A 17,192-nucleotide genomic window follows, 5' to 3' on the forward strand; every position below is an offset into this window, starting at 1 on the left:
TCCTTTTTTTTCTTAATTTGACATAGTTGTCTTTTATATTATATTTTTGGCTCTTAAGTTTACCACCATAACTTAAGTTCTTTCAATATGTGCCATTATGTTTAGTAGTTTTTGTCTTTTGTACGTTAACATATAAAATTGTAAGCATTTGTATGCGTACTTTATGAACAGCCGACAACTCATACTAGTACGAGCCGGCGTTAAAATGGATTGTTATTTTCATTCAAATAACATACAAGTATATGGCGGCGGATAGTTTGCAAAGTACTATCACTTAATTTTCTGCCAATCAGTTGTACTTTGTGTCATTTTTTGACATATCTAAATTTTTTCCTTTTTTTTTCTTAATCTGACATAGTTGTCTTTTATATTATATTTTTGGCTCTTAAGTTTACCACCATAACTTAAGTTTTTTCAATATGTGCCATTATGTTTAGTAGTTTTTGTCTTTTGTACGTTAACATATAAAATTGTAAGCATTTGTATGCGTACTTTATGAACAGCCGACAACTCATACTAGTACGAGCTGGCGTTAAAATGAATTGTTATTTTCATTCAAATAACATGCAAGTATATGTCGGCGGATAGTTTGCAAAGTACTATCACTTAATTTTTTGCCAATCACTTGTACTTTGTGTCATTTTTTGACATATATAAATTTTTTTCTTTTTTTTTCTTAATCTGACATAGTTGTCTTTTATATTATGTTTTGGCTCTTAAGTTTACCACCATAACTTAAGTTTTTTCAATATGTGCCATTATGTTTAGTAGTTTTTGTCTTTTGTACGGTATCATATAAAATTGTAAGCATTTGTATGCGTACTTTATGAACAGCCGACAACTCATACTAGTACGAGCCGGCGTGAAAATGAATTGTTATTTTCATTCAAATAACATGCAAGTATATGGCGGCGGATAGTTTGCAAAGTACTATCACTTAATTTTTTGCCAATCACTTGTACTTTGTGTCATTTTTTGACATATATAAATTTTTTCCTTTATTTTTCTTAATCTGACATAGTTGTCTTTCATATTATATTTTTGGCTCTTAAGTTTACCACCATAACTTAAGTTTTTTCAATATGTGCCATTATGTTTAGTAGTTTTTGTCTTTTGTACGTTAACATATAAAATTGTAAGCATTTGTATGCGTACTTTATGAACAGCCGACAACTCATACTAGTACGAGCCGGCGTTAAAATAAATTGTTATTTTCATTCAAATAACATACAAGTATATGGCGGTGGATAGTTTGCAAAGTACTATCACTTAATTTTCTGCTAATCAGTTGTACTTTGTGTCATTTTTTGACATATCTAAATTTTTTCCTTTTTTTTTCTTAATCTGACATAGTTGTCTTTTATATTATATTTTTGGCTCTTAAGTTTACCACCATAACTTAAGTTTTTTCAATATGTGCCATTATGTTTAGTAGTTTTTGTCTTTTGTACGTTAACATATAAAATTGTAAGCATTTGTATGCGTACTTTATGAACAGCCGACAACTCATACTAGTACGAGCCGGCGTTAAAATGAATTGTTATTTTCATTCGAATAACATACAAGTATGTGGCGGCGGATAGTTTGCAAAGTACTATCACTTAATTTTTTGCCAATCACTTGTACTTTGTGTCATTTTTTGACATATATAAATTTTTTCCTCTATTTTTCTTAATCTGACATAGTTGTCTTTTATATTATATTTTTGGCTCTTAAGTTTACCACCATAACTTAAGTTTTTTCAATATGTGCCATTATGTTTAGTAGTTTTTGTCTTTTGTACGTTAACATATAAAATTGTAAGCATTTGTATGCTTACTTTATGAACAGCCAACAACTCATACTAGTACGAGCCGGCGTTCAAATGAATTGTTATTTTCATTCAAATAACATACAAGTATATGGTGGCGGATACTTTGCAAAGTACTATCACTTAAATTTTTGCCAATCAGTTGTACTTTGTGTCATTTTTTGACATATATAAATTTTTTTCTTTTTTTTTCTTAATCTGACATAGTTGTCTTTTATATTATATTTTTGGCTCTTAAGTTTACCACCATAACTTAAGTTTTTTCAATATGTGCCATTATGTTTAGTAGTTTTTGTCTTTTGTACGTTATCATATAAAATTGTAAGCATTTGTATGCGTACTTTATGAACAGCCGAACACTCATACTAGTACGAGCCGGCGTTAAAATGAATTGTTATTTTCATTCAAATAACATACAAGTATATGGCGGCGGATAGTTTGCAAAGTACTATCACTCAATTTTTTGCCAATCACTTGTACTTTGTGTCATTTTTTGACATATATAAATTTTTTCCTCTATTTTTCTTAATCTGACATAGTTGTCTTTTATATTATATTTTTGGCTCTTAAGTTTACCACCATAACTTAAGTTTTTTCAATATGTGCCATTATGTTTAGTAGTTTTTGTCTTTTGTACGTTAACATATAAAATTGTAAGCATTTGTATGCTTACTTTATGAACAGCCGACAACTCATACTAGTACGAGCCGGCGTTCAAATGAATTGTTATGTTCATTCAAATAACATACAAGTATATGGTGGCGGATACTTTGCAAAGTACTATCACTTGAATTTTTGCCAATCAGTTGTACTTTGTGTCATTTTTTGACATATATAAATTTTTTTCTTTATTTTTTTTAATCTGACATAGTTGTCGTTCATATTATATTTTTGGCTCTTAAGTTTACCACCATAACTTAAGTTTTTTCAATATGTGCCATTATGTTTAGTAGTTTTTGTCTTTTGTACGTTAACATATAAAATTGTAAGCATTTGTATGCGTACTTTATGAACAGCCGACAACTCATACTAGTACGAGCCGGCGTTAAAATGAATTGTTATTTTCATTCAAATAACATACAAGTATATGGCGGTGGATAGTTTGCAAAGTACTATCACTTAATTTTCTGCCAATCAGTTGTACTTTGTGTCATTTTTAGTCATATCTAAATTTTTTCCTTTTTTTTTCTTAATCTGACATAGTTTTCTTTTATATTATATTTTTGGCTCTTAAGTTTACCACCATAACTTAAGTTTTTTCAATATGTGCCATTATGTTTAGTAGTTTTTGTCTTTTGTACGTTATCATATAAAATTGTAAGCATTTGTATGCGTACTTTATGAACAGCCGACAACTCATACTAGTACGAGCCGGCGTTAAAATGAATTGTTATTTTCATTCAAATAACATACAAGTATATGGCGGCGGATAGTTTGCAAAGTACTATCACTTAATTTTTTGCCAATCACTTGTACTTTGTGTCATTTTTTGACATCTATAAATTTTTTCTTTTTTTTTTCTTAATCTGACATAGTTGTCTTTTATATTATATTTGTGGCTCTTAAGTTTACCACTATAACTTAAGTTTTTTCAATATGTGCCATTATGTTTAGTAGTTTTTGTCTTTTGTACGTTAACATATAAAATTGTAAGCATTTGTATGCGTACTTTATGAACAGCCGACAACTCATACTAGTACGAGCCGGCGTTCAAATGAATTGTTATTTTCATTCAAATAACATGCAAGTATATGGCGGCGGATAGTTTGCAAAGTACTATCACTTAATTTTTTGCCAATCAATTGTACTTTGTGTCATTTTTTGACATATATAAATTTTTTCCTCTATTTTTCTTAATCTGACATAGTTGTCTTTTATATTATATTTTTGGCTCTTAAGTTTACCACCATAACTTAAGTTTTTTCAATATGTGCCATTATGTTTAGTAGTTTTTGTCTTTTGTACGTTAACATATAAAATTGTAAGCATTTGTATGCTTACTTTATGAACAGCCGACAACTCATACTAGTACGAGCCGGCGTTCAAATGAATTGTTATTTTCATTCAAATAACATACAAGTATACGGTGGCGGATACTTTGCAAAGTACTATCACTTAAATTTTTGCCAATCAGTTGTACTTTGTGTCATTTTTTGACATATATAAATTTTTTCCTTTTTTTTTCTTAATCTGACATAGTTGTCTTTTATATTATATTTTTGGCTCTTAAGTTTACCACCATAACTTAAGTTCTTTCAATATGTGCCATTATGTTTAGTAGTTTTTGTCTTTTGTACGTTAACATATAAAATTGTAAGCATTTGTATGCGTACTTTATGAACAGCCGACAACTCATACTAGTACGAGCCAGCGTTAAAATGAATTGTTATTTTCATTCAAATAACATACAAGTATATGGCGGCGGATAGTTTGCAAAGTACTATCACTTAATTTTCTGCCAATCAGTTGTACTTTGTGTCATTTTTTGACATATCTAAATTTTTTCCTTTTTTTTTCTTAATCTGACATAGTTGTCTTTTATATTATATTTTTGGCTCTTAAGTTTACCACCATAACTTAAGTTTTTTCAATATGTGCCATTATGTTTAGTAGTTTTTGTCTTTTGTACGTTAACATATAAAATTGTAAGCATTTGTATGCGTACTTTATGAACAGCCGACAACTCATACTAGTACGAGCCGGCGTTAAAATGAATTGTTATTTTCATTCAAATAACATACAAGTATATGGCGGCGGATAGTTTGCAAAGTACTATCACTTAATTTTTTGCCAATCACTTGTACTTTGTGTCATTTTTTGACATATATAAATTTTTTCCTTTATTTTTCTTAATCTGACATAGTTGTCTTTCATATTATATTTTTGGCTCTTAAGTTTACCACCATAACTTAAGTTTTTTCAATATGTGCCATTATGTTTAGTAGTTTTTGTCTTTTGTACGTTGACATATAAAATTGTAAGCATTTGTATGCTTACTTTATGAACAGCCGACAACTCATACTAGTACGAGCCGGCGTTCAAATGAATTGTTATTTTCATTCAAATAACATACAAGTATATGGTGGCGGATACTTTGCAAAGTACTATCACTTAATTTTTTGCCAATCAGTTGTACTTTGTGTCATTTTTTGACATATATAAATTTTTTTCTTTTTTTTTCTTAATCTGACATAGTTGTCTTTTATATTATGTTTTGGCTCTTAAGTTTACCACCATAACTTAAGTTTTTTCAATATGTGCCATTATGTTTAGTAGTTTTTGTCTTTTGTACGTTATCATATAAAATTGTAAGCATTTGTATGCGTACTTTATGAACAGCCGACAACTCATACTAGTACGAGCCGGCGTTAAAATGAATTGTTATTTTCATTCAAATAACATACGAGTATATGGCGGCGGATAGTTTGCAAAGTACTATCACTTAATTTTTTGCCAATCACTCGTACTTTGTGTCATTTTTTGACATATATAAATTTTTTCCTTTATTTTTCTTAATCTGACATAGTTGTCTTTTATATTATATTTTTGGCTCTTAAGTTTACCACCATAACTTAAGTTTTTTCAATATGTGCCATTATGTTTAGTAGTTTTTGTCTTTTGTACGTCAACATATAAAATTGTAAGCATTTGTATGCTTACTTTATGAACAGCCGACAACTCATACTAGTACGAGCCGGCGTTCAAATGAATCGTTATTTTCATTCAAATAACATACAAGTATATGGTGGCGGATACTTTGCAAAGTACTATCACTTAAATTTTTGCCAATCAGTTGTACTTTGTGTCATTTTTTGACATATATAAATTTTTTCCTTTTTTTTTCTTAATTTGACATAGTTGTCTTTTATATTATATTTTTGGCTCTTAAGTTTACCACCATAACTTAAGTTCTTTCAATATGTGCCATTATGTTTAGTAGTTTTTGTCTATTGTACGTTAACATATAAAATTGTAAGCATTTGTATGCGTACTTTATGAACAGCCGACAACTCATACTAGTACGAGCCGGCGTTAAAATGGATTGTTATTTTCATTCAAATAACATACAAGTATATGGCGGCGGATAGTTTGCAAAGTACTATCACTTAATTTTCTGCCAATCAGTTGTACTTTGTGTCATTTTTTGACATATCTAAATTTTTTCCTTTTTTTTTCTTAATCTGACATAGTTGTCTTTTATATTATATTTTTGGCTCTTAAGTTTACCACCATAACTTAAGTTTTTTCAATATGTGCCATTATGTTTAGTAGTTTTTGTCTTTTGTACGTTAACATATAAAATTGTAAGCATATGTATGCTTACTTTATGAACAGCCGACAACTCATACTAGTACGAGCCGGCGTTCAAATAAATTGTTATTTTCATTCAAATAACATACAAGTATATGGTGGCGGATACTTTGCAAAGTACTATCACTTAAATTTTTGCCAATCAGTTGTACTTTGTGTCATTTTTTGACATATATAAATTTTTTCCTTTTTTTTTCTTAATTTGACATAGTTGTCTTTTATATTATATTTTTGGCTCTTAAGTTTACCACCATAACTTAAGTTCTTTCAATATGTGCCATTATGTTTAGTAGTTTTTGTCTTTTGTACGTTAACATATAAAATTGTACGCATTTGTATGCGTACTTTATGAACAGCCGACAACTCATACTAGTACGAGCCGGCGTTAAAATGGATTGTTATTTTCATTCAAATAACATACAAGTATATGGCGGCGGATAGTTTGCAAAGTACTATCACTTAATTTTTTGCCAATCACTTGTACTTTGTGTCATTTTTTGACATATATAAATTTTTTCCTTTATTTTTCTTAATCTGACATAGTTGTCTTTCATATTATATTTTTGGCTCTTAAGTTTACCACCATAACTTAAGTTTTTTCAATATGTGCCATTATGTTTAGTAGTTTTTGTCTTTTGTACGTTAACATATAAAATTGTAAGCATTTGTATGCGTACTTTATGAACAGCCGACAACTCATACTAGTACGAGCCGGCGTTAAAATAAATTGTTATTTTCATTCAAATAACATACAAGTATATGGCGGTGGATAGTTTGCAAAGTATTATCACTTAATTTTCTGCTAATCAGTTGTACTTTGTGTCATTTTTTGACATATCTAAATTTTTTCCTTTTTTTTTCTTAATCTGACATAGTTGTCTTTTATATTATATTTTTGGCTCTTAAGTTTACCACCATAACTTAAGTTTTTTCAATATGTGCCATTATGTTTAGTAGTTTTTGTCTTTTGTACGTTAACATATAAAATTGTAAGCATTTGTATGCGTACTTTATGAACAGCCGACAACTCATACTAGTACGAGCCGGCGTTAAAATGAATTGTTATTTTCATTCGAATAACATACAAGTATGTGGCGGCGGATAGTTTGCAAAGTACTATCACTTAATTTTTTGCCAATCACTTGTACTTTGTGTCATTTTTTGACATATATAAATTTTTTCCTCTATTTTTCTTAATCTGACATAGTTGTCTTTTATATTATATTTTTGGCTCTTAAGTTTACCACCATAACTTAAGTTTTTTCAATATGTGCCATTATGTTTAGTAGTTTTTGTCTTTTGTACGTTAACATATAAAATTGTAAGCATTTGTATGCTTACTTTATGAACAGCCAACAACTCATACTAGTACGAGCCGGCGTTCAAATGAATTGTTATTTTCATTCAAATAACATACAAGTATATGGTGGCGGATACTTTGCAAAGTACTATCACTTAAATTTTTGCCAATCAGTTGTACTTTGTGTCATTTTTTGACATATATAAATTTTTTTCTTTTTTTTTCTTAATCTGACATAGTTGTCTTTTATATTATATTTTTGGCTCTTAAGTTTACCACCATAACTTAAGTTTTTTCAATATGTGCCATTATGTTTAGTAGTTTTTGTCTTTTGTACGTTATCATATAAAATTGTAAGCATTTGTATGCGTACTTTATGAACAGCCGAACACTCATACTAGTACGAGCCGGCGTTAAAATGAATTGTTATTTTCATTCAAATAACATACAAGTATATGGCGGCGGATAGTTTGCAAAGTACTATCACTTAATTTTTTGCCAATCACTTGTACTTTGTGTCATTTTTTGACATATATAAATTTTTTCCTCTATTTTTCTTAATCTGACATAGTTGTCTTTTATATTATATTTTTGGCTCTTAAGTTTACCACCATAACTTAAGTTTTTTCAATATGTGCCATTATGTTTAGTAGTTTTTGTCTTTTGTACGTTAACATATAAAATTGTAAGCATTTGTATGCTTACTTTATGAACAGCCGACAACTCATACTAGTACGAGCCGGCGTTCAAATGAATTGTTATGTTCATTCAAATAACATACAAGTATATGGTGGCGGATACTTTGCAAAGTACTATCACTTGAATTTTTGCCAATCAGTTGTACTTTGTGTCATTTTTTGACATATATAAATTTTTTTCTTTATTTTTTTTAATCTGACATAGTTGTCGTTCATATTATATTTTTGGCTCTTAAGTTTACCACCATAACTTAAGTTTTTTCAATATGTGCCATTATGTTTAGTAGTTTTTGGCTTTTGTACGTTAACATATAAAATTGTAAGCATTTGTATGCGTACTTTATGAACAGCCGACAACTCATACTAGTACGAGCCGGCGTTAAAATGAATTGTTATTTTCATTCAAATAACATACAAGTATATGGCGGTGGATAGTTTGCAAAGTACTATCACTCAATTTTCTGCCAATCAGTTGTACTTTGTGTCATTTTTAGTCATATCTAAATTTTTTCCTTTTTTTTTCTTAATCTGACATAGTTTTCTTTTATATTATATTTTTGGCTCTTAAGTTTACCACCATAACTTAAGTTTTTTCAATATGTGCCATTATGTTTAGTAGTTTTTGTCTTTTGTACGTTATCATATAAAATTGTAAGCATTTGTATGCGTACTTTATGAACAGCCGACAACTCATACTAGTACGAGCCGGCGTTAAAATGAATTGTTATTTTCATTCAAATAACATACAAGTATATGGCGGCGGATAGTTTGCAAAGTACTATCACTTAATTTTTTGCCAATCACTTGTACTTTGTGTCATTTTTTGACATCTATAAATTTTTTCTTTTTTTTTTCTTAATCTGACATAGTTGTCTTTTATATTATATTTTTGGCTCTTAAGTTTACCACTATAACTTAAGTTTTTTCAATATGTGCCATTATGTTTAGTAGTTTTTGTCTTTTGTACGTTAACATATAAAATTGTAAGCATTTGTATGCGTACTTTATGAACAGCCGACAACTCATACTAGTACGAGCCGGCGTTCAAATGAATTGTTATTTTCATTCAAATAACATGCAAGTATATGGCGGCGGATAGTTTGCAAAGTACTATCACTTAATTTTTTGCCAATCAATTGTACTTTGTGTCATTTTTTGACATATATAAATTTTTTCCTCTATTTTTCTTAATCTGACATAGTTGTCTTTTATATTATATTTTTGGCTCTTAAGTTTACCACCATAACTTAAGTTTTTTCAATATGTGCCATTATGTTTAGTAGTTTTTGTCTTTTGTACGTTAACATATAAAATTGTAAGCATTTGTATGCTTACTTTATGAACAGCCGACAACTCATACTAGTACGAGCCGGCGTTCAAATGAATTGTTATTTTCATTCAAATAACATACAAGTATACGGTGGCGGATACTTTGCAAAGTACTATCACTTAAATTTTTGCCAATCAGTTGTACTTTGTGTCATTTTTTGACATATATAAATTTTTTCCTTTTTTTTTCTTAATCTGACATAGTTGTCTTTTATATTATATTTTTGGCTCTTAAGTTTACCACCATAACTTAAGTTCTTTCAATATGTGCCATTATGTTTAGTAGTTTTTGTCTTTTGTACGTTAACATATAAAATTGTAAGCATTTGTATGCGTACTTTATGAACAGCCGACAACTCATACTAGTACGAGCCAGCGTTAAAATGAATTGTTATTTTCATTCAAATAACATACAAGTATATGGCGGCGGATAGTTTGCAAAGTACTATCACTTAATTTTCTGCCAATCAGTTGTACTTTGTGTCATTTTTTGACATATCTAAATTTTTTCCTTTTTTTTTCTTAATCTGACATAGTTGTCTTTTATATTATATTTTTGGCTCTTAAGTTTACCACCATAACTTAAGTTTTTTCAATATGTGCCATTATGTTTAGTAGTTTTTGTCTTTTGTACGTTAACATATAAAATTGTAAGCATTTGTATGCGTACTTTATGAACAGCCGACAACTCATACTAGTACGAGCCGGCGTTAAAATGAATTGTTATTTTCATTCAAATAACATGCAAGTATATGGCGGCGGATAGTTTGCAAAGTACTATCACTTAATTTTTTGCCAATCACTTGTACTTTGTGTCATTTTTTGACATATATAAATTTTTTCCTTTATTTTTCTTAATCTGACATAGTTGTCTTTCATATTATATTTTTGGCTCTTAAGTTTACCACCATAACTTAAGTTTTTTCAATATGTGCCATTATGTTTAGTAGTTTTTGTCTTTTGTACGTTGACATATAAAATTGTAAGCATTTGTATGCTTACTTTATGAACAGCCGACAACTCATACTAGTACGAGCCGGCGTTCAAATGAATTGTTATTTTCATTCAAATAACATACAAGTATATGGTGGCGGATACTTTGCAAAGTACTATCACTTAATTTTTTGCCAATCAGTTGTACTTTGTGTCATTTTTTGACATATATAAATTTTTTTCTTTTTTTTTCTTAATCTGACATAGTTGTCTTTTATATTATGTTTTGGCTCTTAAGTTTACCACCATAACTTAAGTTTTTTCAATATGTGCCATTATGTTTAGTAGTTTTTGTCTTTTGTACGTTATCATATAAAATTGTAAGCATTTGTATGCGTACTTTATGAACAGCCGACAACTCATACTAGTACGAGCCGGCGTTAAAATGAATTGTTATTTTCATTCAAATAACATACGAGTATATGGCGGCGGATAGTTTGCAAAGTACTATCACTTAATTTTTTGCCAATCACTCGTACTTTGTGTCATTTTTTGACATATATAAATTTTTTCCTTTATTTTTCTTAATCTGACATAGTTGTCTTTTATATTATATTTTTGGCTCTTAAGTTTACCACCATAACTTAAGTTTTTTCAATATGTGCCATTATGTTTAGTAGTTTTTGTCTTTTGTACGTCAACATATAAAATTGTAAGCATTTGTATGCTTACTTTATGAACAGCCGACAACTCATACTAGTACGAGCCGGCGTTCAAATGAATCGTTATTTTCATTCAAATAACATACAAGTATATGGTGGCGGATACTTTGCAAAGTACTATCACTCAATTTTTTGCCAATCAGTTGTACTTTGTGTCATTTTTTGACATATATAAATTTTTTCCTTTTTTTTTCTTAATCTAACATAGTTGTCTTTTATATTATATTTTTGGCTCTTAAGTTTATTACCATAACTTAAGTTTTTTCAATATGTGCCATTATGTTTAGTAGTTTTTGTCTTTTGTACGTCAACATATAAAATTGTAAGCATTTGTATGCGTACTTTATGAACAGCCGACAACTCATACTAGTACGAGCCGGCGTTAAAATGAATTGTTATTTTTATTCAAATAACATACAAGTATATGGCGGCGGATAGTTTGCAATGTACTATCACTTAATTTTTTGCCAATCAGTTGTACTTTGTGTCATTTTTTGACATATATAAATTTTTTCTTTTTTTTTTCTTAATCTGACATAGTTGTCTTTTATATTATATTTTTGGCTCTTAAGTTTGCCACCATAACTTAAGTTTTTTCAATATGTGCCATTATGTTTAGTAGTTTTTGTCTTTTGTACGTTAACATATAAAATTGTAAGCATTTGTATGCGTACTTTATGAACAGCCGACAACTCATACTAGTACGAGCCGGCGTTAAAATGAATTGTTATTTTCAATCAAATAACATACAAGTATATGGCGGCGGATAGTTTGCAAAGTACTATCACTTAATTTTTCGCCAATCAGTTGTACTTTGTGTCATTTTTTGACATCTATAAATTTTTTCCTTTTTTTTTCTCAATCTGACATAGTTGTCTTTTATATTATATTTTTGGCTCTTAAGTTTACCACCATAACTTAAGTTTTTTCAATATGTGCCATTATGTTTAGTAGTTTTTGTCTTTTGTACGTTAACATATAAAATTGTAAGCATTTGTATGCGTACTTTATGAACAGCCGACAACTCATACTAGTACGAGCCGGCGTTAAAATGAATTGTTATTTTCATTCAAATAACATACAAGTATATGGCGGTGGATAGTTTGCAAAGTACTATCACTTAATTTTTTGCCAATCACTTGTACTTTGTGTCATTTTTTGACATATATAAATTTTTTCCTTTATTTTTCTTAATCTGACATAGTTGTCTTTTATATTATATTTTTGGCTCTTAAGTTTACCACCATAACTTAAGTTTTTTCAATATGTGCCATTATGTTTAGTAGTTTTTGTCTTTTGTACGTTAACATATAAAAATGTAAGCATTTGTATGCTTACTTTATGAACAGCCGACAACTCATACTAGTACGAGCTGGCGTTCAAATGAATTGTTATTTTCATTCAAATAACATACAAGTATATGGCGGCGGATAGTTTGCAAAGTACTATCACTTAATTTTTTGCCAATCACTTGTACTTTGTGTCATTTTTTGACATATATAAATTTTTTCCTTTATTTTTCTTAATCTGACATAGTTGTCTTTTATATTATATTTTTGGCTCTTAAGTTTACGACTATAACTTAAGTTTTTTCAATATGTGCCATTATGTTTAGTAGTTTTTGTCTTTTGTACGTCAACATATAAAATTGTAAGCATTTGTATGCTTACTTTATGAACAGCCGACAACTCATACTAGTACGAGCCGGCGTTCAAATGAATTGTTATTTTCATTCAAATAACATACAAGTATATGGTGGCGGATACTTTGCAAAGTACTATCACTTAATTTTTTGCCAATCAGTTGTACTTTGTGTCATTTTTTGACATATATAAATTTTTTCCTTTTTTTTTCTTAATCTAACATAGTTGTCTTTTATATTATATTTTTGGCTCTTAAGTTTACCACCATAACTTAAGTTTTTTCAATATGTGCCATTATGTTTAGTAGTTTTTGTCTTTTGTACGTTAACATATAAAAATGTAAGCATTTGTATGCTTACTTTATGAACAGCCGACAACTCATACTAGTACGAGCTGGCGTTCAAATGAATTGTTATTTTTATTCAAATAACATACAAGTATATGGCGGCGGATAGTTTGCAAAGTACTATCACTTAATTTTTTGCCTATCACTTGTACTTTGTGTCATTTTTTGACATATATAAATTTTTTCCTTTATTTTTCTTAATCTGACATAGTTGTCTTTTATATTATATTTTTGGCTCTTAAGTTTACCACCATAACTTAAGTTTTTTCAATATGTGCCATTATGTTTGGTAGTTTTTGTCTTTTGTACGTTAACATATAAAAATGTAAGCATTTGTATGCTTACTTTATAAACAGCCGACAACTCATACTAGTACGAGCTGGCGTTCAAATAAATTGTTATTTTCATTCAAATAACATACAAGTATATGGCGGCGGATAGTTTGCAAAGTACTATCACTTAATTTTTTGCCAATCACTCGTACTTTGTGTCATTTTTTGACATATATAAATTTTTTCCTTTATTTTTCTTAATCTGACATAGTTGTCTTTTATATTATATTTTTGGCTCTTAAGTTTACCACCATAACTTAAGTTTTTTCAATATGTGCCATTATGTTTAGTAGTTTTTGTCTTTTGTACGTCAACATATAAAATTGTAAGCATTTGTATGCTTACTTTATGAACAGCCGACAACTCATACTAGTACGAGCCGGCGTTCAAATGAATCGTTATTTTCATTCAAATAACATACAAGTATATGGTGGCGGATACTTTGCAAAGTACTATCACTCAATTTTTTGCCAATCAGTTGTACTTTGTGTCATTTTTTGACATATATAAATTTTTTCCTTTTTTTTTCTTAATCTAACATAGTTGTCTTTTATATTATATTTTTGGCTCTTAAGTTTACCACCATAACTTAAGTTTTTTCAATATGTGCCATTATGTTTAGTAGTTTTTGTCTTTTGTACGTCAACATATAAAATTGTAAGCATTTGTATGCGTACTTTATGAACAGCCGACAACTCATACTAGTACGAGCCGGCGTTAAAATGAATTGTTATTTTCAATCAAATAACATACAAGTATATGGCGGCGGATAGTTTGCAAAGTACTATCACTTAATTTTTCGCCAATCAGTTGTACTTTGTGTCATTTTTTGACATCTATAAATTTTTTCCTTTTTTTTTCTTAATCTGACATAGTTGTCTTTTATATTATATTTTTGGCTCTTAAGTTTACCACCATAACTTAAGTTTTTTCAATATGTGCCATTATGTTTAGTAGTTTTTGTCTTTTGTACGTTAACATATATAAATGTAAGCATTTGTATGCTTACTTTATGAACAGCCGACAACTCATACTAGTACGAGCTGGCGTTCAAATGAATTGTTATTTTTATTCAAATAACATACAAGTATATGGCGGCGGATAGTTTGCAAAGTACTATCACTTAATTTTTTGCCAATCAGTTGTACTTTGTGTCATTTTTTGACATATATAAATTTTTTCCTTTTTTTTTCTCAATCTGACATAGTTGTCTTTTATATTATATTTTTGGCTCTTAAGTTTGCCACCATAACTTAAGTTTTTTCAATATATGCCATTATGTTTAGTAGTTTTTGTCTTTTGTACGTTAACATATAAAATTGTAAGCATTTCTATGCGTACTTTATGAACAGCCGACAACTTATACTAGTACGAGCCGGCGTTAAAATGAATTGTTATTTTCAATCAAATAACATACAAGTATATGGCGGCGGATAGTTTGCAAAGTACTATCACTTAATTTTTCGCCAATCAGTTGTACTTTGTGTCATTTTTTGACATCTATAAATTTTTTCCTTTTTTTTTCTTAATCTGACATAGTTGTCTTTTATATTATATTTTTGGCTCTTAAGTTTGCCACCATAACTTGGGTTTTTTCAATATGTGCCATTATGTTTAGTAGTTTTTGTCTTTTGTACGTTAACATATAAAATTGTAAGCATTTGTATGCGTACTTTATGAACAGCCGACACCTCATACTAGTACGAGCCGGCGTTAAAATGAATTATTATTTTCATTCAAATAACATACAAGTATATGGCGGCGGATAGTTTGCAAAGTACTATCACTTAATTTTTTGCCAATCAGTTGTACTTTGTGTCATTTTTTGACATATATAAATTTTTTCCTTTTTTTTTCTCAATCTGACATAGTTGTCTTCTATATTATATTTTTGGCTCTTAAGTTTGCCACCATAACTTAAGTTTTTTCAATATGTGCCATTATGTTTAGTAGTTTCTGTCTTTTGTACGTTAACATATAAAATTGTAAGCATTTCTATGCGTACTTTATGAACAGCCGACAACTCATACTAGTACGAGCCGGCGTTAAAATGAATTGTTATTTTCAATCAAATAACATACAAGTATATGGCGGCGGATAGTTTGCAAAGTACTATCACTTAATTTTTCGCCAATCAGTTGTACTTTGTGTCATTTTTTGACATCTATAAATTTTTTCCTTTTTTTTTCTTAATCTGACATAGTTGTCTTTTATATTATATTTTTGGCTCTTAAGTTTACCACCATAACTTAAGTTTTTTCAATATGTGCCATTATGTTTAGTAGTTTTTGTCTTTTGTACGTTAACATATATAAATGTAAGCATTTGTATGCTTACTTTATGAACAGCCGACAACTCATACTAGTACGAGCTGGCGTTCAAATGAATTGTTATTTTTATTCAAATAACATACAAGTATATGGCGGCGGATAGTTTGCAAAGTACTATCACTTAATTTTTTGCCAATCAGTTGTACTTTGTGTCATTTTTTGACATATATAAATTTTTTCCTTTTTTTTTCTCAATCTGACATAGTTGTCTTTTATATTATATTTTTGGCTCTTAAGTTTGCCACCATAACTTAAGTTTTTTCAATATATGCCATTATGTTTAGTAGTTTTTGTCTTTTGTACGTTAACATATAAAATTGTAAGCATTTCTATGCGTACTTTATGAACAGCCGACAACTTATACTAGTACGAGCCGGCGTTAAAATGAATTGTTATTTTCAATCAAATAACATACAAGTATATGGCGGCGGATAGTTTGCAAAGTACTATCACTTAATTTTTCGCCAATCAGTTGTACTTTGTGTCATTTTTTGACATCTATAAATTTTTTCCTTTTTTTTTCTTAATCTGACATAGTTGTCTTTTATATTATATTTTTGGCTCTTAAGTTTACCACCATAACTTAAGTTTTTTCAATATGTGCCATTATGTTTAGTAGTTTTTGTCTTTTGTACGTTAACATATAAAATTGTAAGCATTTGTATGCGTACTTTATGAACAGCCGACAACTCATACTAGTACGAGCCGGCGTTAAAATGAATTGTTATTTTCATTCAAATAACATACAAGTATATGGCGGCGGATAGTTTGCAAAGTACTATCACTTAATTTTTCGCCAATCAGTTGTACGTTGTGTCATATTTTGACATCTATAAATTTTTTCCTTTTTTTTTCTTAATCTGACATAGTTGTCTTTTATATTATATTTTTGGCTCTTAAGTTTACCACCATAACTTAAGTTTTTTCAATATGTGCCATTATGTTTAGTAGTTTTTGTCTTTTGTACGTTAACATATAAAATTGTAAGCATTGGTATGCGTACTTTATGAACAGCCGACAACTCATACTAGTACGAGCCGGCGTTAAAATGAATTGTTATTTTCATTCAAATAACATACAAGTATACGGCGGCGGATAGTTTGCAAAGTACTATCACTTAATTTTTTGCCAATCAGTTGTACTTTGTGTCATTTTTTGACATATCTAAATTTTTTCCTTTTTTTTTCTTAATCTGACATAGTTGTCTTTTATATTATATTTTTGGCTCTTAAGTTTACCACCATAACTTAAGTTTTTTCAATATGTGCCATTATGTTTAGTAGTTTTTGTCTTTTGTACGTTAACATATAAAAATGTAAGCATTTGTATGCTTACTTTATGAACAGCCGACAACTCATACTAGTACGAGCTGGCGTTCAAATGAATTGTTATTTTCATTCAAATAACATACAAGTATATGGCGGCGGATAGTTTGCAA

The sequence above is a fragment of the Microplitis mediator genome, chromosome 8 (genome assembly GCF_029852145.1).
Source record: "Microplitis mediator isolate UGA2020A chromosome 8, iyMicMedi2.1, whole genome shotgun sequence".
Taxonomy (NCBI): domain Eukaryota; kingdom Metazoa; phylum Arthropoda; class Insecta; order Hymenoptera; family Braconidae; genus Microplitis; species Microplitis mediator.